The 25048-nt window shown below is 40.6% G+C and overlaps 1 pseudogene; it reads left to right on the plus strand.

The window, feature by feature from the left end:
• The first annotated feature begins 570 nt into the window (after nucleotides 1-570).
• The window catches only part of LOC119901712, a 74470-nt pseudogene continuing 49992 nt past the window's right edge, over nucleotides 571-25048 (plus strand).

Genomic DNA, 25048 nt, shown 5'->3' on the forward strand with positions numbered 1-25048 from the left:
GTTCAGCCTCTGTCAATAAAATATCATCCCATTATGTGAATGTAAAGATATCCCAATGCTCTCTTACATCAATATGGCAGAAAGGCAGGTAGATCCTTTATTTAAGGTAAAATGGATAGACAAAATCCATTGTTATTAATCCATCATAATCATTGATTATTACAGTAATCAATAAAGTGACAGTTTTCAGGACACTTTATAATATAAACATCACATAAATTCATGCAGTGATTCGTTGGTAAAATCAAACAAAGAAAGTCAATGGTTTTACACACAAAAAAGGATCCAGCATGCACCTCTGAGCCTGAATATTTTGGCCAGTTCTCTGGATTTTCATCACCAAAACGACCAAAAGCAACATAACATCAGACTAATGAACATACTCGGTCAGTGGGACATGATATCAGATGTAGGTCACCTAAGAGGGGAGAGTACATCTTTCGTGAATCCTTTGCTCCTCGGTTTCACAGAGATCACATGTGAATTCATGACTGCTTGGTGGACACTGCCCACACATTGTACCAGATTCACATGCCAGCGGGGGTTTGCGTGCGCAGTTTTCCTGCTCGCATGCGTCGGGAGCGCACACAGGGCGCACCGGTGTCAGTGTGCTCCAGCCTCTTGTAGCGGTCGGTCGCTGCTGGTTGCGCGCAGCGGTGTCTGGCAACAGGAATTTGGGGAGTGGAAATTCCGCTGTTACTTTCGCGGCTCGCCTCGTATTTCTGACATTTCTGCTGTGACGGTCAGTCAGTCGCTGCGTACACCGCGAGGGGCGGAGAACGAGCTGAACTGAAAGAAGGAGTAAAGACCTGAAGAGCAGCGCTCCGATGTTCCTTGCGGTTGGTTTTCACTGAATCTCGGTTACTGGTTTGTCATTTGAAAAATTTCCACTTGGAAGTACGTAGCCTATATCGTTCCTGTTTGGTATCAGAAGTGTGAGGTTTAATAAAGAACCGAGGGCGCACAGCTGACACTTTTGGCGAACGGATTGTTCCTTCGTCTTATTTTCTGCATTTGGATTATTTTTTCCAGGAGATGGCAAGTTGTTCCCTGACAGACCCAAGGATCTGGTGCTGAAGCTCGCAGGATGCTGGGGACCCTACAACAACCAGATCTCTCACTTTGAGACAATTTTTGGTTATTTTTCTCTTTTGGACGTAACCCACCTGGACAATTTCCCTCCCTTCCGTTTGTCTTTATTTTCTTAAACAGAATGTCTTTGTTGTACAATCTAAGGATGCATAGAGGATTGCTATTGTTCCTTTTCACCCAAGTCATCTTGGTTGCTTCGTTGACACAAACTGGTAGGTGTTTACTGGTTGTATGAATACATGTGGCTTGACAACAGGCAGCCTGGCTGAACATTGATCCATTTTGCATCATTTTGCACCATTGTTGCTTCTCACCTGTTATTGCCTCGGCGTTCCCTGTGAGACCACGTCTGCAGGGATTCAAGTTAGATCATTCAAATACTGTTAACATACTATAATACTGTAATCACCCGAATAGCGCTGTATTCATTTTATTATACAGAATACACCATTGCAGACATATTTAACAATACCAAAATATGCTCAAAGTACCTTTTACAATCACTTCAAACTGACAATTTATTATCACAGGCACACACGAAGTCCCTTTGTTAAGATTTCCTAATTATAATTATAAAAAAAATTTGTTAAGGTCTTGTGGCGCTCATTTAAAGACGCATCTTGGAGCTTTTGCCGTGTTGCCACTGAAGCTTGATATGGGCTACGAGCAATTTAATAAATCATTCATTGAGAAAATTAATTTCAATCGTCCTGCCTGTTTGCAGGAAGCAGCAGGCAGCCCACCTCACCTTCATGAGCGTAATCACACCTTATGACAGGGACGCAAAGGAACCACTTTATACCCCACCTCTAAGATAGTGTTATCGGGGAGTTTTATCACCCTCTTTAGGTTGGTAGATTTGAATATGTGTACGAGGCTTGGCGCAAAAATCAGCGCTCTACTGTCAACATGATTTTCGCTCCACTGTAGATATTTGGATTTATGATGAACCCCAGCTGGAGGTCTTAGTATCCTCACTGCCATGCTGATTACCTCTTTTACACTTAAATGTGCTGTCAGTCAACAAATAAGTGCAGCTCAGTGCCCAAAAAGTCACTTTCGTTCCACTAACTGAACAACTTTCTGCTTTCTCTTGCGGCGCAGATAAATGCGGAGGGAATATAGAGATTCACGCCGCGGACTACCTGACCTCCCCGGGCTATCCCGGCGCCTACCCGCCCTCCCAGCAATGCGCATGGGTGATAACAGCCCCCGAGCCTGGTCAGAAGATCCTTATCAACTTCAATCCTCATTTCGATCTGGAGGACAGAGATTGCAAGTAAGAGTTCACTCCTCACTCTCTATCTCTCTTCTGCTCCCCCCACCCTCTCTCCTTAAACCTGCCTAGATACAGTGTTAAACTCTGCCACCTATTGGTCAAGGAGTTATGCTATCTGCGCTCAGAGAACTGGAGGTACACGGGTGAGATATGGCACTGAGGCTATTGGCAATTACTTCAGAGGAAATGCGGTTTGATGGGTTTTGTAATTTAATACTGGATTTGGGGGGGTGGGGGGGGTGTCTTATGGCATATGTCTCTGCTTGGGGTTTTGGCTACAATTTGGAGGAGAGTAAACCTAGTGAAACTCAGACGGATGGTGTTTCCTTTTCATTTGGAGGCAGAGTTTACCTGTTTGTATTTGGAGGGGGAATAGAGTTTGTCTGGCTCTTTTGTTCGTAGTAAGTGAACCTCAAGGATTAATTTAACTTTGCAAATTGTTGGAAGTGCTGCTGTCAGGTTTTTGTACGTTTGAGGAAGTTGAAAAAGACTCACCTTGTGCATTTTAACCTTTATATTTCCAATTACGATTGCTATGATAAGTTGATTAGAAAATTAATTGGCAACAATTTTGGTAATCGATTAATTGTTTAAGATCATTTTTGTGGTGGTTCCAGCTTGTCCAACATGAATTTCTGCTTTTCTTCTATTGGAGTGAACTGACTATCTTTGATTTTGGGACTGTTAGTCAAACAAAACAAATGATTTGCTGTTCTTTGGAAAAATGTAAGGGGCATTTTGTCTGTTTTCTGACATTTTATAGACAAATTATTATTTGATTTATTGAGAAAATCGTTTATAGAAAATAGTCAGATCGATTGATAATGGAAGAAAATGCAGCCCCATTTCCCGTCACCATCACTGGCTCCATCATTAGTGGTTTTGGTTAAAACCATTTAAAAACATCAAACATGCATTCTAAGTCACTCCTCCATTTCTGATGGTGCTTTCCTGAGCATTCCTCTACAATACCTGTAAACAAGCACCCATGCAGACACACACACAACCCGTACACCCCCTCTTTTTGACCCGGAGACACACACTCGATTGTGTGCATGTACACGACAGCCCATGTGTTGCTCTCTTCCATAAATAAGCCTGTTTTTATGTCGGCTCCTCTGTCTTTTTTAAAAGCTCCATAAAGGGCTCCTGTGTAAATCACGACTGGCTGTCCAGCGCTGTCTCACAGATGGGGTCCTCCAATACTATTAGATCATGTTTCACCACCAAGGGACTAATAAACCATTAGCTTCCTGGACAGATAGTGGATATTGTGTGTCTTTCAGTGGATTACACACCTTCCTCAGTGTTGTTAACATTCAGGAATGCTTTCTACAGGAAAACCTAAATCTGTAATGACCTTACAGTGTGTGATAACCCAGGGAGCAATATAAGTATGTAATAATGCTGTTTAAGTGCTTAATGAAATGTAATAAATCATGGTGATAAAATTTTAGTCAGTGGTTGGCACTGTACTTCACCACCAACAGAGTGTTATTGTCTGCTTAAATTACTTTTCCAAAGGTTAATGTGCTGTAAGTAAAATATTAGGGTTCCATCAGGGTTTAACATAAGATGAGATTAATTCCCATAGGGGAAATTTATTTTGACATGTGCCAAACATTCTCTCATCCAATGAGAAAGAAGATAGGCTTCTTGCATCTCTTTTCAGGTACAAAAAAGATTACAAGTCATTTCATACCCAAAACATGACAAACTCTTAAAAATCTGGGAAAAAAGAAAGTTTAGGTTGAAAGATGTCCAAAATTAGATTTTTAATGCATCTGAAGAGGCTCTTGTATTTGTTTGTCTGTGTCCAGGCTATTTTTCCACATGATGCGATTTTGACTTTGGCTACACACACACAAGATTCCTTGGTAAGCCTGCAGGATTCAAACCAATGACCGTTCCTCAGCCTGGCCACCCTGCAGCCACCTTATCATGTAATTTGGCTGTTATCTTAGGGGCCTCTGTTTTGCTTGATTGGTTTCATTATTTGTTGTGTGAGTTTATGTTGGATGATGATGGGGTGTAGCTCATAGCTCTCTGACTTGGCAGGAGCAGTGTTGTTTTTGGGAACGAGTCAAATGTTCGAAATATGCCCATTGAGCCAGGCCTTAAGCCTTTGGCGAGACCGCAGTCCCACTTAAAAATTTCCTCAGATGATACAGTTTTATTTTACTGTTTGATGCCACGAGCATAACGTCAGCTCCAAAATATGACACCCCAGTCAGGGAGGCCGTAATTGGAAACAGAAACAGGATTTAATGTTTTACCATGAATTACCATTCAGATCCAGACCTGACCCCTGACCTCTTATGTCGCTGCAGAGAGTAGTGACTGAACTGTGAATTTGTTTCTCAGAAATCAAATGTACATGTATAGTAGAGCTGAACCAACTAGTTGATTAATTAATTATTCAATCAACTGAAAATTAATCAGCAACAATTCTGATAATCAATTCATTGTTTACGTCATCTTTTAAAGCCAAAATACCAAACACTCTTTGGTTCTAGTTTCTCAAATGTGAGGAATTTCTGCAATTCTCTGGTTTGTATTGTATACTGAACATCTTTGGACACTGTCAAATTCATTTTACTATTATAGTCATTTTTAACTACTAAGTATTTAATTTTATTGACATATGCCAAAGGATTAATCAATGGGAGTAATTGACATGTTAATCAATTATAAAAAAATAATCATTAGCTGAAGCCCTTTATGTATAGTGTGAGGTTCAGTAAGTTTATCTAAAGATCACAAGCTAAATCTTTGTGTAATCAATAACAAAAAAAATCTTTAGAAAGTGGTGAAACCTGGACAAAGATTAGTAATAAATCTAGAGCTGCAACAAACGATTGTTTTCACTAGAATTAATTTTAAATTAATTAATCAAATGTTTTGTCTATAATGTATGCCCCTCACAATTTCCCAGACAACAGGCGATGCCTTCAATTTCAAGCAAATTGAATTTACAAGCTGAAAAACAGCAAATCTTCATGTATGAGCAGCTGAAACCCGCTAATGGTTTTATTTTAGCTGACTACTTGTCTGTCAATAAATTAATCAACTAATTGTTTCAGCGCCAGATAAAAGTTATAAAAACAGTGTGTATTTAGATTTGCTCCTATCCAGTTATCCTTATAGTATCTGAGCCAGTTGCACTCTACCCCACGGTTTTAGCTCAGATATACTTTCCTAATTTATTGTTGGAATGACACCCCCTCCTCCCTCAGATCGGATAGCCTGTCGCTGCTTGCCCATTTCTCCCAGTCCATAATTAAATTACTGGACCAGAATGGAACAAACATGTTCCAGTGCTGTGAAACATGTCTGAAGTTAACTAGCCAAACAAAGAAGCCATAGCACTGGCGTCCACAAGCGAACTCGGGCTACATTGCCGACATCTGTGTTACAAAATATCTTCCTTGTGCACCCTCAGGGTTTGTAATTATGTTCCGTAATTACAGCGTTTTTAAAAAATACATATTTGTCAGCCGGGAAATGTTTTCTGCTTGTGTGATTCATGAAGGAGGAAACAAAACATTTTGGGGGAGTTTGTACTAGAATTAGATGACCCACCAGTTTGGAAACAATGAAGCTTTATCACAAAAAACAAATGTGTATAAATGACAGGCTGTAGCCTAATTTTGTCAGAAAAATAACAACAAATGCAATCACAAATATACTGGATCATAAACTTGCTGGAATTCCAAAAATATGTACTGTAGTATGTTCAAAGATGAACTTATAGGCTAAATGGATGAATTTGTGGTTCACCAGGCCTTCATGAGCTTCTGTAAAACAGTTAGTCTGGGTTTTCCAACTATAACCTTTCACTTCCACAAACTCTCAAGTGACACAATCTGTGCTCAGTGAACAGACGTTGGTGTAGACGAGAACCAGTAACACTTTTGTTCAGACACACTAAGATGCATCGGCTCTGCGTCCGTAGCCAATCTGGAACAGCACCAGAACAAGTCTTGTCTCACGTCCACGTCTGAAATAGCGTGGCCGACAAAGTGAATCCCTGCAGAGTGCGGTAAAATAGAGCAGAGGCATGGGTAAAGAACATGCGTCGGTGGCGGGATAATTTGGGACATCTTTTTAGGAGTTGGCTGAACTGTTTCCTCCTACATGAGGCTGTACTGGCACAGTCTGCACCTCACACATACACTCACACATTTAACACACACACACACACACACACACACACACACACACACACCCAAGCAACCAAACTTTCCGTCACTTACAGTATGCTTCATGTGCACTCTGTGGTGCAAACAAAGCTACAGTGTGCATGCTCTGCAAATTCTCAAACACACATTTTTGTACAGTTTTTTGCACACATGACACAAAGAGCCAATACTGACACACACAGGATCACTTTGAAAGGAAAATGTACCTGCTTTTGATGTCACTTCTTGGATTCACAGACTTATTTCTGGTCACAAGGGAATGCTTTGATGAGTATGAAAATGATAAATCATATCCTATGGCCTTCACAGTTACCATCTGAACACCCATGGGAAATTTTAGAGCAATGTGCTGCTCCACCACAACCATCAAAATCCCAAATGAGAGAATATCTATTGAAAGAATGTGTTCATCCCTCCACTGGAGTTGCACAGTCTTGTAGAACCTAAGTTAAGGAGCACGGTGTACTAGCAAAGGTTTATTTGTATTTAATGTTCAACAGTCATGTAAAGAGGAATCCATAATTTATTCAAAGTTTTATCATTGACTTTGACGTCACTAATAGAACAGTCTAACTGTTCTATTATAACAGATACTATAAATTCCCCCACAGTGTGATGGAAGGACAAGTATGTCCCGAGGCAAAGGGATCCATGATTAGAAAAAAAAAAAGTTTCCTGAAGCAGAGACATTGTCACAGGACCAACATCCCACAGCCTGGAGTTGTCACATGAATGGAAACATACACTTGGAATGCATTTGTCTGTGTCTGTGTGCATGTTGGGGCTGGGGGATCTGTGACATTTCAAAAGTGAGTCGAGGATTTAGTCACTTGTTATCAAAGTTGAACTTACTTGGCTGATCATGGTGGCTTAAAAGAACTAATCAAGTATTCTGGAAGTATTTGAAAAATACAGTATTTCAGTTAAGGAATGGTAAAAATCTGAATGGATGAAAGATCAATGGGTTGTAGGATGATAATGGATAGATGGATCAATTGCTTGATGGATGGATGGATGGATAAAGACTTTTCTAGATGACAGAAGGAGATGAAAGATGGAAGAGGAGAAGGACTGATGAAAGAATCACCAGTTGGCTTGTAGGATGGCAGTGGAAAGATGGATTGCTGGATGAATGATGAAATGGATCGTTGGATTGTAGATGGAAAGATATCAGGATGAATGTAAAATCAATGGATGGATGGATGGATTTACAGATGATGGATAAAATGATGATAGGATCGATGGATGAATCACAAGATGGATAGATTGATGGATGATAAATGAATGAGGCAGGATAGCACAAAAGAGCTGTGAGATGACTGGTCAACAGATGGATGGATGGATGGATGGATGGATGGATTGTTGGATGTAATAGAAGCAGCATGGATAAATAGATTGATCAGCAGATAAATGGATGGATTGATCGATGATGGAAGAAGAATATTTGGAAGAATCAGCAGCAGACGGATGAAGAGATGAATGAATCAATGGATAAATGGGCGGATGGATAGATAACTGGATTGATGAATCAAAGGATAGGTTGATGGATGGAAGGAAGGATGTATCATTGGATGATAGATGGAAGGATGGTGGGACAGATGGCTGGATCACCCGAAACGACAAACGGAACTGAAATGACAAACGGATAGATGGATTGCTGGATAAAGGTTGAAACTGATTATTTGGCCATGGATGGGAGGATTTGGGGGGAATGGATATATCAATTGATGGACTGAATTGCAAGACAACAATTGAATTCATTTTTGGATAATAAATAGAAAGATGATGGATGGGTGAATCCCAAGATGAATGATGGATGGAAAGATGGCTGGATGGATGAATAGAATAGGTGAGTGGATGAATAAACTGATTTGTGGATGCCCATCAAGTAGGCACTATGATGTAATGCCTACTTGATTGTTCTGCAAACTAATTTCCCTACAGAAAAAGTCTGCAAGAACGACAACAGTAACGACAGCCAGTACACTATTAGGGATCAAGTTACCAAGTATTGAAAACCCATTGTGGGAGACAAGAGGCGCGCCCTTGCCCCTTCTTTTGAACTGCTGCCATCTGGGTGACGATATTGCCTAATAAATAGATCTAAATCTTCATTTGTGTCTCAAGCAATTAATTTTTTAAACAGGTAAGGCCAAATGGGCAGGATGCTCAGCTGGTCTGGCCCGCCTAATTTAAGCGGTATGGGAAATTATGTGTTATGTGTGTTAGTGTGTGTTTACCAATATGTTTGAAGGTTTTCTTTGTGGCATATGATGTAATGCCTAGTGATTGTTCTGCAAACTAATTTCCCTACAGGGACAAATAAAGAGATTGATTGACTGATGGATGGGATGACTCAAATTGATAGACTAATGGGTGAATGCATGGAAGAATGGGTGTATTGTTGAATGATAGATTGAAGAATTACTGTACAGATGGCTGGGAGGATTATGGGTGGAATGATGCTGAATGGATGGATATAAAGTTGGATAAAGTTGTTCCCAGCACATTCTTGATGACCTCTTCTTGTGAAAGTGCAAAACAACACTGGACAGAGACTCTGCCGTCAGTTGTTTAGTCTTGTGTTTGTGCTGCAGTGCAAAAATGTGCCACATGACAAATATTATGTTGAATCTCAGCCTTTTTTATGTGGCTTCAGACTGAGACGTTGTTTCACCAGCGGTTCTGTGCTCAGTATTCAGTCTGACTTTGCCAGTTTCAAACTAAATAAAAGTGTCCCTTCCAGATGGTTGTATTTTTCAGTTCCGCAGCGGCCACACTAAACAGGAAGACTAAATGTGCGTCTGTCACAGAATGGTTAGCTTGTGGCTCGCTTCCAAGGAAATTTGATTGGTTGTTTTGTGTTTTATAGTGATATGTTCTTCCTTGAAGCACAAAAGAGCCGTGAGAATTAGGTCAATGAAAGATGAATATTTGTTTTGTTTTCCTGTTTGTAGTCTGAATGAGCCATTTTCATTCTCTGTCTTATGTAAGATGATTTATATTTTATGTTGCGCAGACAAATGTGTAATTTCTCATGTACATTTGATAAAAGGTTTTGTGAATAAAAATATTCACATAACCTTGACAATTGTGTGCTTTACTTGGGACTGAAAAGTATTACAGTTTGATTTAGTTACACGGTGTTTAAAGAAGTTACAGGTATTGCCAATTAGAGCAAAGGGATTTAAATACCCACAGGTCAAAGCATAAAACAACAGATCTACAGATCAACATACCTCTCCCTTTCTCATGCCATCTTTGCTTTCCAAAATGATTGCATTTCCCATGTTGCAGTGGGGTCTCAGTCTGGGATTCCCTCCTGCTGAGCTCTCAAACAGCAGACATTAGTTTAGTCATTAAATCCCCCCTGGTTATTTAGTGTGATCCTCACAGATCAAGAAGAAAGCAATGAAAGGAGATGTGGAAAACAGGGAGGAAATCTTCTGTATGACAAAGAGACTGGGATGTCTGAGATAACGAGTAAGCGAAGGGGAAAGAGGGGAAGATGAACAGCAAAGAGAATGGTGGCAAAAGAGAGCAAAAGGGTACAGACAGACTCAGAGAGACAGGGCCTTAGGCTGGTTGGCATGGTCAGTCTAATCCTGACCTCAGAGACAGACCTCTTGCTGTCTCTTGCCCTCCTCTAACACCCTCAGGCTGTTCTGTCACTTTTTTCATCCCATCACGTCCTGCACCCTCTCTCTCTCTCTCCTCACACTCTCCTGCTTCTCACTGTCTCTGAACTCCATGTGCACTCGTCATGATTTCATCCCATTTTTTCCTCTGTTCGCCATATGCTCTCTGTCTCCTTCTCCTCCATTTGGATAAATGATGGTGAACTTTTCACTGTGCACAACCTGAACTCTTGGCTGTGTTTAATAATAACTACACACAAAATGATGAGTGAGCACATTGTATACAGCTGCCATTTCAGTGCTTTATATCTGAACCGTGTTATCAGCAAAGGCTATTTGTAAGATTCATCGTGTGATACACTTGGCCACTAAAGATACTTAAAATTGTCACTCATTGGTAACTGAATAAGATATCGCTGCTTGGGGGAAGAACTCCACAAAAAGTTGAAATGTAATGGCCTTAAAACATTGATAAGCAGTGTAAGCTAACAGTTGCCTTTTACACATCCACCAGACTCAACATTAATTTGAAGTGAATGTTTATAGCGGCTTCTGCTGAATGGAAGTCCAAATTATTTGGTTTCCATCAACTCCTGAAAAAAGAACCGGGTCTTTAAGCAGCTGAATGCTCTACCTTGTTCAGCAGATATTCACTAACTTTGTCTTTTAGCCGTTAGCTGCGTACTGTAGGTTTATCAGAACTCTGCCAAAAATAGCTGGGCAGTGCGGGAACACAAAATGGGATCACATCAAGGTAAAAAAACAGAACAGGAAGCAAAACTAGACACACTACAAACACAGACAACTTCAGAATAAAACAGGAAACAAGGCAAGACACAGATACATGGAGTGAACAGACGGGGCACACGTAGACAAACTGTAACTTGGCACCGAACATACCAAAAACCAAATACAGAAACAGATGAGGACACGGATAAGACAGACCAACAAGAATGAAAGAAACAGAAGACAAAATACATGTAAAATCTAAACGGAAAACAACTTACTAGTAACCAGATCTAAGAACTTAGACACAGAACCAAGAGTGCATACTACGACATGAACTAAGACATGAGGACAGGGGACGAGTGGGGACAGTGAGAACAGAACTAGACCGAACATAAAATCACCACAACAATAAACAAGACATGGAATCAAAACCCCCAAATTAAGCCCGGAAATCCTTAAAACCATGACACGACCAAGCTGTATTGCCGGATGGAAGACCTTTTGCTTTGTATGTCTACTATGAGAAGTACTTTTTAACTGAGAGTGACTGATACTGTACTATATCCTTACTATACTGCTTGGTGCCAGAGATCAGTGCTCCAAAGTTCAGAATTTATCCATCAATGAAAAGAAATAGATTCCACCTTTTATAGATCAGAGTAAGAATAGAGTATGAACATTGTCTGACACTCACAAGCTGATTTGTCTCTCAGCAGCAAGTGTTTGTGTAATGGAAGGAAGGGTGAACTCTGAATCCGGCCTTTGTTTCTCTTATGCAACTGTACATTGTTTGGATTTGCTTTTCTAAACAATTATAGACCCAAACTCTGCGTCTCATATGAATCAGCTCCCACATACTGTCTCTGCATGTGTGCAGGCAAAGAAAATGCACACGAAAGCGCACCGCACACATAATAAATCTAACAAAATAGCTAGAAACGTAATTGGACCTATTGTGGATTCCCTGCTCATCAGTGAGCCGCACATAAACACACACAAACACACTCACGCTTTCACACACAAATGAAAACACATGTCAGATTAGATCCTTAACAAGCAGATTAATGAGGAGAGAGTTTGGCGGGGGGGGGGGGGCAGTTAGCAGCGTCACAGCTGCAATCCCAGGATTTACAGGATGCACTCGCTGATACACTCCAGATGTCCCAAACGCAACATGCACCCTAATGCACGATAGAAGGGCATCAGAGTAAACAGTTGGATTTTACGGTGACGATAAAGCTTGTTTTGAACCATTTTTGCGTGCAGCTTCTATTGGCTGTTAAGTTGTCTTAAAGCTCAAGATATTTAAATCTACTGTGAACGCTGGATGTACATTAAGCTTGGAGAGGGAGTCAGTAAACGGATGGTTTGGTGGTTTGCTGGATTGGCTGGTTTAATAAGTTTGGAGGATTTATCCAAAGAGGCGTAGACATCTCATTTGGGAGGATACTTTAATGTGATGATGGTTGGTTACATTTTAATGCTTCCATTTCCGCTGGACATGGCTACTTTCAAATCTTCGAGTCTTAGGGAATTTGTAGGCTCCGGCAAGTTATTTTTTCATGGACCACAATCCTTCAGAGACATCGATCACAACACTGAAGGCATGAATTACATCCCTGAAAAATTCTAAATGTTTTGGAAAACACAGAAGACGTTTCATTTCATATTACTGTTTCTTTGATGCCATGATGCGTGTCATCTTGCAGCAGCACATTCAAAGGAGAAATACACATCAAATCGGCCATTCATCAGTTGTGTATTTTCAGTGTAAAGCGTGTTCTTAGGATAATTCGTTTTTATACTTATACATGACGCATGTTTAACATACTTGATGACAAATTACACTAATATGACACCAATGCTGTGTTATCCTACTACAGCTGCTTTCACGCCTCAGCAAAGCACTCAGGGAAAACAGCTTCACATTCAGAAAATGGCCTTACATTAACTTTAAAGTGATTAAATATCTCTAAATAAGATGAATGGATGGATGGAAGGACAGACTGGCAGATGTACAGGCAAACTGTGATCTGCTTCTTTCTCTGTGAAATGCGTCAAAGTTAAACTAACGTCCATGTTTCTGAATGTCCCAAACATCACAGGGCACCATTAAAATTCTAGTAAAACACCAAATATAAATAACTGCGACTTCACATCTCTCATCTGATTCACACATCTGCCCCCTTGTGAACTTAGAAGGCCCATGAAAACTCAATGTCACGCTTGGGGCAGTTCAGCATCAGAAGACAGGGGTCTGGGGTCGGTCAGCGGGTCAAACTGTGTCTTGACCTTCTCCGGGGAGGATGAGCAGCCTGGGAGGCTTTATCCTTTTAAAAATGCGCGACGGGAAACCCACCCCCATTGGAAACTAAATGGCTGTTCACTAGCAGCATAGACAATAAAGTCTTTCTCAGCTTGTAGAAGAATGCGTTGTATCTGTCTGGGTACAAACGCCCCAGGGTGACCTCCCATTGAGACATGTAGGTAGAAGATACACACACACACACACACACACACATATCTTGTGGGCAGAGGATAAACAGATTAAAGATTGTGGGATGCACACACAACTAAAATGAAGCAAATACATGGATGACATGAATAAGTTCACAGTGTTGACTCAAATCTATTTTAGGTCAGCTCTACAAAACCTGGGCCTTTTATTTAGATACTCTGTACTAATATGTGTGTTTGGGTTTTGTGGTGCCTGCTGTGTGTGAGTCCGTGGAGCTTCATCATCTTAACTTTTAGGTACTTTGATGAGTACAGTGAACATTGGAGTGACTCAGTTGAGGTTCGGTTATTTTGAATCAGGCTGCTGACTGAAAGGGGAAAAAATCTTTTTAGGAAAAGGGTGTGTTAGTGTGTCACCAGAACATCATTTGTTTTGGCATTACATGCTGACACTTTAGTATAAGGTTAGTGATTTTAGAAGTACCATTTAACCAGTGGTAGTAGTAGTAGTAGTTTAGCAGTGATAGTAGTGGTGTTAGTGTTTTGATCCCTTGCCTAGCAATAGCATAATGATGGAATTCTCTATCATAAGTGAAAGTTCTTCATTAGAGTTCTATGTTAATAGCAAAAAGCTCTTAGGTTTTAAAAGTAAGAGTCTTAATTATGAGAAATGGTCCCTTTTATAGTGTTAAATAATTTATTTATGCATTATTGGATAAGCAACATTGTGAGGCTGGGCCCAATTACATTGCAATATGTTTGGTTGTAAAATCATTATAACATTGAATATATTTATATGTGAAATATTTGTTATTAGTAACTACAGCAATCAGATAAACACAGAAGTAAAAAGTGCAATTTTTCTTGTAGAGATATGAAGTTGCGCAAAATATAAATACTTGTCACAAGTATAAACATGAAAATGATAAGATACAAGTTTATAACTACATTTAAGGAAGACACACCTGCCATCACCAAAAATGTAATGTTGTAATGTTTTCATTATATTGCCTGCATATTTACTAATTAAACGTGCAATATTAGCTCAATAAATTAGACATAGCCAGGTTTAGCCTACTTTCTGGACATTGTTTCAAGTGAGTAACTCCATTCTTTAACTGTGCTGGAGTTTTTAGCTTATATACATACATATATAGCTAGCCTCATCACTGATGCTACCTTTGTGTAACATTGTTTTGAACTTTAAGGTGACAGTGAAAAACGTTTGTGACACTGCTGCTAGATCTCGTTGATAATGCTAGCTTCTCACTATCAGTCGTGATGCTATGGTGAGCCACAAAAGAACAGAAGAATAGTTTTGGTATTAAAGTTTGCATGACTGAAAAGCTAATTTGACCAATGTGCTTATCCTCTTATAACTCGTTAAGTCACAACACCGGCCGACATTTATGCTTCATAATATCATTCTCTGAAATTAAGGCTGATTCTCAGAGTCCAACTGTCAGATCTTTATCTTTCTATCAGCCTCCCGTCTGCCTGTCCACTAGACTCTCTCATTAACAAACCAAAGCATTCCCTGCTGGGGTTTCTATATGTGTTTCTGAATAGAGCTAGCTAATTATTGTCACATGCTTTTGGGAACAAGAGGCTGAATGTATAGCCAGCCAGGCCTCTCTGTGAATGCAGATGAACTTGTCAAGGGCTAACGCATGTCAAAGTGCAGTGGAAGTGACACAGTGTTTATTGCTTTGCCCCTAACTCACTTTAGAGAGGTGTGGATTGAGTGTCAGTTGACAAAGGGCCTTTTTCCTCCCAAATCTCTGTGGTACAGATGGAGACAGTTGGACTTTCTCTGATTTCAGACACAGAAACGCCCTTCTATGTTTGTTTAAGTCTCAAGCTATCCAGACAGACTGCGGATGCAGTAACTAGCTACTTTCCGTTAAAGCAAAGTTGCAACACTTGGAGAAACTTCTCTACTCCCCAAAATACGACTTTGACTTTCATTTTTTCCAACTTTTTCATATTAAACCCCATTTGATTTTTCACTAAATCTCATTTCATCCTTCAGGGTCCCTAAACAGTCTGCCTAAGAAGGGGGTGGGGGGGGCATTCTCCTTCCCTCCTCTGTCAGATTAAGGCTTCCTAAATGAGAACAAATTCCACCTCCTCCTCGTCTCCATTTTAATTTCCCAGCAGGATTGTGCGTCTGTGGCTTTGTATCTGCACGGCCGAGGTGAAGGATGAGGATATTCATACTTTGGCTGCTTGGCCCAATTTAATTTTTTTGGGCAGAGTAGGGAGTTTGTGTGGCCGTGTGTGTATGATCTTACTGGTTTTAATAGGATTTACTTGAATGCATTTTCTTTTGAAGTGTTCTTCAACATCACTCAGATGCCGGGTTTACCAAATAAGTTATCATGTAACCAGCGTTTGGGTGTTTTGTTTGTTTTGAAATGTGTGTTTATTGCATCTGACAAACAGTCATGGTCATAAAATTAAATGTGTGTGGGTGGATGTATGGATGGGTGGCACGAGTGATTATTTCTGAGCACAATATGAGTGTGTGTTCAGTGGGTGCTCATACTGTAGCTCTAAACAATTAGCGTGTCGTTATGTTTGCTCTTGTACTTCTGCCTTTGTGAGGACCTTTATTTTGATCTTGAGGAAATGTTCGGTCCTCACTTATTTAAAGGGCTGTTTCAGCGTTAAGGCTTGGTTTCAGGGATAGGATTATACTTAGGTTAACGTTCAGGAACTGGGCTATGGTGAACACCCTCTGGGGACACCATCTTGGGCTTCCTGCTTGTCTCTGTGGGAGTGACAACAATCACAAGCCAATCCTGTCTCCTTGAAGTTACATTTGTAATGAACTCATTTGTAAGAGCAAATACATTTAAATGGAAACCTAATGCCTCCCAGACTATGTTTTTCTTTATCAACATAATGAGAAAATGTTATGACATAATAGCAACATAATTGGAAAAACAAATTAGTATTAAATACCTAATTTTTAAGGAGGCAGGGTAGCACAAGCCTAGTATGCATTGCTCGTGAGCAATCCTTGTGTAAGAAAGCAACCTTGGCATTCGTTTGTTTCTGTAATCATGGAGGCAAGTTTCACACAAAACCGAACTTCCAGGTGAATGTCAACGTTTGACCCCTGCCTTTTCTTGTGTCGGAGCTCAGCGCCACACCACCTGCTATCCAGTGCTTGAAGTGGAAAAAAATAGGTGCCAGTCAGCTATCAGCTTTTGGACAATGCACATTTGTTTCTTCTATATTTCAGTTGCATTGCATGTTTTCTTATTGTCCATTGTTTCATTTGTAATTTAACATTTCTTGTTGCTGTTTTTCAGAACATTTTGAACAAAAGCTTTCAAAAAGTGATGGAGACATACTGATTCTGACCCGTCCCCAGTGGAAATGACACCTATCTGTCAATATTTTTAAATGTCCCGCCCCATCCAGGCTGTGATTGGTCGGTTTAGTGGATCTTAACACTGTCAGGAATGTCATTTGTGTATCAAGTACACTTGTGTGTCAAGTATAACTGGACAAATTTGGGCACATATGGGTGTGCTATGAATACAGTAAGTGAGTATTTTTACAGATATTTGAGAGAGACAAAGAGCAGGAAACTGACTAAGAGTATTACTTGTGGGGAGATGACATGAGCTGTGGTGTGTGAGGGTGAGTAAAAGAGATAGAGATGATGTCGATTTTTTGGTTAACATGGAGGAGGTGAGAAATTGGGAGGGATGAACTGTGTGTGTGTGTGTGTGTGTGTGTGTGTGTGTGTGTGTGTGATGCCAGGTGGCATCATAGTGTGTTTTCTGCTCACACACTCAGATACGACACACACACACACGTGCCATCTGTAGCCTCCCAGCAGAGCTCGGAACGACTGGTCAGACTTTGGTTTCATCGGCATTAAAACACAGAAACCACTCATGTATTGCAAAATCTGAACGTTGTAGCCTACAGCTTCTGTGTGTGTGTTTGTGTGTGGTGTGGTATTTCCTACATTGTGGGGACATATCTGCTCACACAGAAGTGTAGTGGTCATGGCAAAAGTGTGTCTGTTTTTGTGGGTGAGTGTTTCTTCTGTTACTTCCTGTTGCTGGGTGATGCTTTCACACCAAAAAGGACTGAACACACAGTTTGCACGCTAAAGCACGTTTCATCATGAATTTATAGAGAATAATAAAAGGTTATTGTTTTTGATTCATGACATCCCACAAAGCAGCTGAATGAACCATTGTTTTTATTTAGTGCAGCTCCTTCTTACCATGAATAAAAAAAATGTTTTAGCTATTTAAAGTATCAGCAGTAAACTTCAGGTGTAGGTGTCTCAAGTCCCCAGTTTTCAGTGACGTTCTACAATCACACAGGTAGAAGCATCCACACATGCACACACACACCAGCCTCAGTGGACGGTGGAAGGATTGCAAGAAAGGGGCATGATTCCCTTCTTTTCAAGTGGAAGAAAGCACTCTCCCGATGTTATTGGCACAATCACTCTCTCTGTCAGCAACTGGGTGCAACAAGCTCATGCCTTTTGCCTAAGGTTGTTGAAAGCCATTCTGGGTAATGAAGGAAATTACTACATGAAGTAGAAGTAGATGAGGCCTGTTGAAGAAAAGTTTATTACAATATTCGATCAATCTTTAAATTGGGTTGGGTGGATCAAACGTGGAATGTTTCCTTTAAAGCCACATGGTTTATAGAGAAGGGAAAGTTTTTTGGAAGAATTATTTTATGTCTGGGGAGGAAGGTGGAGAGCAGACAGTGTTTGCACAGACAGATCCAGATGAAGGGAAAGAGAGGTGGATGGAATAAATGAACAACGGAGGGAGAGAGGTGTGATGCTGCTCTGCAGAAACACTGAGTCATTCCCAGCTTCTACTTTGCGTTGCTGGAGGTAATTGTAACAACAGCTCAAACTTCGCCCAATAAATGTTCCCATGATAATGTCCAGATGTGTGGGGTGTGTGTGTGCGGTGTGTGTGTGTGTGGGGGGGGGGGAGTATGTTAATGAGTTGTAGTGTATGAGTGGAGCGGGTTTGCTTATAGCTCAGTACTCCAGTAGCTTGGGAAGGAATGCAGCGCTGTTTGAAAATTCCTGGCTTTGTATTTACTGTATCACTTGTCTTAGTGGTGGAGCACTTATCAAACTGTGTGGGTGATAATGAAAATATTAATAATTGTATTTTTTTATATTGGATTCTTTGTCTAATTAATTTGATTTATTTTTATCTGTTTTTGTAGGTGTTACTCTTTTCTTTTTTTCTCTTCAGCCTTGGAAATTGCTGCTGATGCTAAACACCCACTTCTTATAATTTAAATAAATCATTATTTCTGACAGAAATAATTGAGTTTGTGGTTTTGGTTTCAGAAGTGGGGGAGAACATGAAACTACATAGACGCTGTTGAAAAAACAAATGTTTGGCCAGTTGTCATGGATCTGAAGATGTTTAAACTTTCCTGTACAGGTGCATTTGCATTTTTAATAAAAAAAATCCTTATCTTTGTTGTTCATTTTAATAAACTCAGAGCTTTATTCATCTGGGTTATTATGGATGGACATTGAGGGGATTCTGTTTAGTGAGGTTCTAGTGGGTAAATAAAACTAAAATTTTGAAAACTGAGCAGCACATATCCTCTTCATCCATTTTTCTCATTAAAAACAGCAAATGTAAAAGCTTCCACGGAATTTATGAATCAATTATGTTTTTTATGTCAGTTAGTGTGATATGGTTACCAAACCAATATTTTTTTCTCTAATTCTTCCATATTTCCAGTTTAACACTTGCTCAAAATGCTGCAAACAATACATCTCAACCTTCTCTTGCTCTTCCTGCCACTAGTCGCTTATTAAGTTTGACATTTGGTCAACTTACACTTACTGTTCTGTACATCACTGTGGGTTGGAGTGCCACTTAATAGCAAGAAATGTTCATTTAAACATCTGCTGTTGGGCCCCCAGATGGAATGGCGCTTGTTTTGCCCTTGAGCAAGGCATTTGCTACGGAGAGCTGCATTTTGAGGGCACGAGTAGCCAATGTGGTTAATGAGTTATGTGAGGGGATGGAGAGGGGGCTGCAGGGCTGCAGACTGAGAGACTCTCCTTAACTAGAGTGTGAAGAGACAGACCCACTTCATTAAACGGCCTGTCTCGGTAAACACCGACTGCCTCCAGGACTGGCTGCAGTGAGTGAGTGAGTGAGTGTAGCCATCTGCATGCAGACAGACACACACATTGTTTCTCTCCATCTCTCTCCCTATGGCCCTTAATTTATAAGCTTCTGTAAGACACGGCGGCGAGGAGAGAGGAAGGGAAGCTAGGTGGATGTTTGATGCTATGAATAAAAATGCCATCACCTAAACATCACCATCGGCACAAAGACCTTACAAGTGAGCACTTAAGTCCATTTCTCACCGGGCATGTAAAGCCATCTGCGAACACATGGAGAATAAGACTGAGAGACAGAGATCCAATTAAAGTCAGAGATGGAAGGAGAGAGAGAGAGGACAGATTTTGTACACCTCCGGCTCAAATACCTCGATTTCAACATGGAAAACACTTGTTTATGCCCTGAGCTGTCAGCACTGCTGAAACATAATGTGTGTAAACAGACTTGCCTGAGAATTGCTGCATGTTTGACAGTGTGAAAACATAACAAATGTTTTTCTAATTGTTCATGTTGTTCATTAATCTAATTTGATAGTCATTGTTTTCAGCGCAGTACAGGTTTGGGCTCTGCTCCTATAGGACTCTGTTAGATTCTACTGGAGTGATCAGGTCTCAGTAAAGAATCATAAAAACAATCACCACATTTTGATTTACAAAATTAAAATAAGCAATGTCTGTAAGAGATTTGAGGGAGAAAAACACATTTCCCGCATCAAACTCACGAAGAGACTTTTTCGAAAACCACCACCTAACAAGCTTTATGTCTGTGTGCCATGACGAAAATCAGCAGTCAACACCTGAATTCCTTGAGTCTGAGACGAGCTGACTGTCTGAGCTTCAGTCCAAACCTGCTGACGACGTTTCTCACAGTGTGAAAACGCTATAGGTGTTTTTGTCTTTTCAAAAATCGTAGCACGGTTATTTATCTGGCTTGGTCAGGAGGCCTGTTTTTGGATCTGTACTTCTGGAGGAAAGGGTCTCATTAGACATACATTCCTATGATTCCACACAGTCTTACCTGAGAGCTTTTACTGCTGATCAGAAAGCCGCCAGACTGAAGGAATATTGTGATATTCTGCCGAGCTTCTTAAGGAAAACTCTCTGTTCTCTTGTCAGAGAGTGCAGAGGTCAGGCTTGGCTTCAGCACAGAGACCCCAAAGCTGGTATGGATTTTTTGTCTTGCTCAAGGACAACACATCTGATATGGTCTCTCAGGTCCAGGTTCTCTGTTGTTGTACTTTACCCTTTTCAGCTTTAGTTACTCACCAGGCAAAGGCTTTCAGACAGTATGGCAATAACAGAAAACAAATGTGTAAACAGAAAGAATGTCAGATTTAAAAACAAAAGCTTTAGACACGATGTGCTGTAAATGTATATATAACTGATTTCCACTTGGATTTCCCATCCTGTCAGTCAGAAGGGGAATCTGAAGCTGAGTCAAGTCTGATGGTCAGCACAGATTATCTGTTAGGAAGCTTTTTGATTAGTTTTCCACTGGAGACGTCCAGACAACAGTGATGTTACAGAAGTCAGCTTTATTTAAAGTTAAATAACATTTTCTGGGTAAGTTAAGTCACATGACTTACGCACTGTACGCAATGTATTTGTCAGTACCTGTCACTGGATTGTACTTTACAATGCTCGTACGTGTCGTTTTGAGACAATCGACCTATTTACTTGTTTAGGTATGATGACGTGTTAACTAAAAATAACTGTACACTTTTTTGCACCTAGAAATGTAAACGTTTTGGTACATGTATTCAGTGACACATCCTCTTTTCCTTCTAGTGCAGTAGTTCCCGATGTGGGGGTCAAGATCGATCAGTTGACAAAATGAGGGCTGTGTCCGAAATCACCACTCACTCACTACTCCCTGTCTAGTGAGTTGTGTGTAGAGAGCTATATACCGAGCTCACTTGCTAAATGAACACTTTTGGACACTACTCTTTTACCTTGTTAATTACGTCATTGCTGTCAGACAATCGATTGGTGGACTGTTGTTTTCTATCAGTGCAATGCATGATGAGATCTAGGGCTTGGTTAGTGGCTGTCGGTTGTACACTACTTTTCAAAATTAATTCTGGGATACTTTGAGTGGACTATAAAGGGAATAACAATTCTCATTATACATTCAGACAGCACTACAAAATGGCCAGCTCACTATATAGTCCACTATATATAGTGAGTAGTGGGTGATTTCGGGCACAGCTGAGGTCTTAAGGTCCATTTAATTTCGACTTCTGGAACTCTTAAAGCTCTAAAGTCAACTGCTGTTTCCAAGGGCAAGAATGAACTTTCCTGTTCAAAGTTTTTAGTCACGTGACATGCGCGGTGACCTGGAGGGCAAAACAACAGACCAACATAGCAGCTCACACCGCGACTCCCCTGTAGAGACGCCGCAAAAGCAGTAAATTTTATTTGGATCACCTTTCAACGAAAAAGAGAGATATGAACACAAATTGCAAGTGTGGGTCATATCCGATCCATATAACGTTACAGCACCCGCTGCCGCATTTCTACCGTTAAAACCCGCCAGCTCCCTGCCGCCGCTCCAATGAGACAGGCTTGTCTCCTCCTCGATTAGTAAATCAGAAAGCACAACAACCATCCAGCATTTTGGCAACGCAAAAAGTAACAAACTCAAAGTCACAGTGTATCACTTGCATAGGCCTATTGGCTCGCAGGCAACAGAAATTAACGTCTTTTTGTCCTCCAAGGGAGCGTTTTCAGTGGAGTGTGACGTCATGTGAAAACTATGAATTAAATCCTTTGTTTTTGTGAAATACTTGAGAGTTTCCCTCCCCAGGCTTCTGTAAACTATTAAAATTAAAAAAGGGAACATCACTCTTTGCTCACAGCTCATGGACGTATATGCAACATGAGCACAAGAAGGCATTGCTGGGCTATAAAGGGCCGCAAGATCTAGCGTAAAATTTAGAGCTGAGACACCCTGCTAAACAACAGTTTGTCAGGCATTATCCTCTTGCTTGCTGAGTCACAGGTATTTTTTTAGCTGTGGTCTGTAGTATAATCAGCCATTTAGTCGTGAATTCGCGTTGCATCCCACCATGCTTTCTTACACACTTGGCTCTGTGAGTCAGTCTGCTACAGCGCAGCACAGAGAGTGGAGGAGGGGAGGTGTTTATCAAGGCACACTTACATACATACTCACGAACACACTTGAGTTACTTACGCACTTAAAAATGCACTTCAACTTGTGTGAATTCTTTGCTGAGCATATATACAGCAGCCTACATACATGGTACAAAACACATCAAGTGTGCCTGCAGATGCCAAACATAAGGTGCAATACATATCTTCCAGAAGTCACATACAAACAGCATGCACCTCCAGAGTGCCCACTTAGACACTTGAGGTGTTGTGAAGTGGACAGTGGGTGGACAGAGGGTTGTTGGCAGGTAAAAGATGAGGTGCTGCAGCGCTGGTGGGAGGTCCACACAGACGGCAGAGACTGATGAAGTCTCTCAGTGCGCTCAGGGGGATCTTCAGATCCTCCCAGTACCTCACACTGTCATGGGTTTATGTTTCTATGGCTGCCTCGCTCTCTCCCTCTGCCCGTCCCTGTCTCAGTCCTAGAAAGAGTAGCCTCTGTTCAATTGCATTGACTCTCTGACTCCGTTCACACTGCACTTTCTTAAATCTGATGTTGTTTTTCTTTTGTCCCCACACAGAGCTGATGTTTTCTTACCAGCAGGAAAAGCTAAAAACAGGCACGCAAGGTCATTTCCCTACGGGGACAAATAAAGAGATTGATTGATTGTCATTTCTCACCTCTGATGTAGACCAGTGGATATATATAACAGTTAGATATCTTACTTGTGGGAGAGAAATATCATTTCGTTCCACTCACATGTTCCCTTACATTCTGATCTACATATATTGTTCTTAAGTTGAAATGTGCCTTACATCATGGTGCCTCACAAACTATCTGTGACACACTTAAGTCTGTTGAGATAATACTGTAAATATTGATCTTTTCACCATGCAAAGGAAAGAAGACAACCAGATGTTGCTGTTCCCCCAACATGCATTCAGTGATTTATTATACAGCTGCTGTATCTGAGAATTTTCTTCACTGTGAAATGCTCCAATGTGCTGCTGCAATCTTCCATCATTCATTTGAGACAGCTGTTGGTATTTAGGGTGCCACAGTGGCATCAGCTATAAGGACAAGAAGATAAAACATTGCAAACCAAGCCGGTCAGCTGACCAGATTGGTATTTTGAAGAAACGCCTCAAGTCAGTCAAAATCCGAAAGCATTCAGTGCCAGCAAAACATGTTGGAGAAAAGCAGATATGACATCCTTTGTTATGGCCTCCAGTTAGTAACATCAGCTTTCTGTTCGTAGCAGATTGACTTTCTCATGTAAGATCAGTGGAAAGCCTCTTTTAATAACACTACCAGTAATCACAGAATAACTATTCAACTTTTGATAACCTAGAACACGTACTCATGCATATGTTCAGCAGCTTTGTACATTCAAGCAAACAGGGACACTGGGATAGGTCAATGTAAAAATCAATTATGAGCTCATATAATAACGTGTTTTTTTTTGACAAGAGTGTAAATCTAAACCTGTATCTCCTCTCTTCTCCTACAGGTACGACTACGTGGAGGTTTACAACGGCGGAGATGAGCTTTCACCCATGTTGGGGAAGTTTTGCGGGAAGATCGCACCGTCTCCGATCATCTCCAGCGGCAGCCAGCTCCTCATCAAGTTTGTCTCCGACTATGAGACACACGGGGCGGGCTTCTCTGTTCGCTACGAGGTCTTCAAGACAGGTGTGTACTGGTCTGTGGTTTCATCATACAACAACAACAAAATGAAATGTCCTTGTTGTAGCTACTTGTGTTGGAGCTGCAGTTGCCGTGCTGTTTTCCACTGAATGTGATGAATTGCCTCATTGAAAACAGCCAATTTAAATTCATTTGTAGTTTAGCCAGGTTTCTTCTGGAGCTTTTGGATCAATGTCACTCATGATGAAAAATAACCAGCAATAAATACTTTTTTGCCATTTTACATATTTCAGGAGGCTGGCAGGCTGTTCAAGGGCAGCAGGGGATGATAAGAAAACCAAACAGACTAAAGCTTTGATAATTCCTGTCCTCTCTGACAAAATTGGAAATTTAGTGTTACCAATTTAGTGTTACCAAGTTAACTGAAGAGATCTGGGGACACGGCCCTCAGGCTTATTAGTTAAAACCCTCCCTCATGAGAGTGACAACCAATCAAATATAACAAATGACGGTGCTTGTTCTATGGGTAAATTTAGGCTAGTCTGATCATCTGGCTGCCTTTCCCCAAGTGTAGGACAAGCACCCTACATTTTTTACAAAACTGTGAAAAATCTGAATAAATATTTAGACTACAAACATTTTGCACAAAACATAAGCATATGATCTCTTACATGTTGATCAAACCAGTAACCAGCATCCTAAAATAACCTCTCAGAGAATATAGATAAAAATCTT

The sequence above is a fragment of the Micropterus salmoides genome, unplaced genomic scaffold, assembly GCF_014851395.1.
Source record: "Micropterus salmoides isolate LMB-PRFRI ecotype aquatic unplaced genomic scaffold, ASM1485139v1 Ms_hic_scaffold_14, whole genome shotgun sequence".
In the NCBI taxonomy this organism is placed as follows: domain Eukaryota; kingdom Metazoa; phylum Chordata; class Actinopteri; order Centrarchiformes; family Centrarchidae; genus Micropterus; species Micropterus salmoides.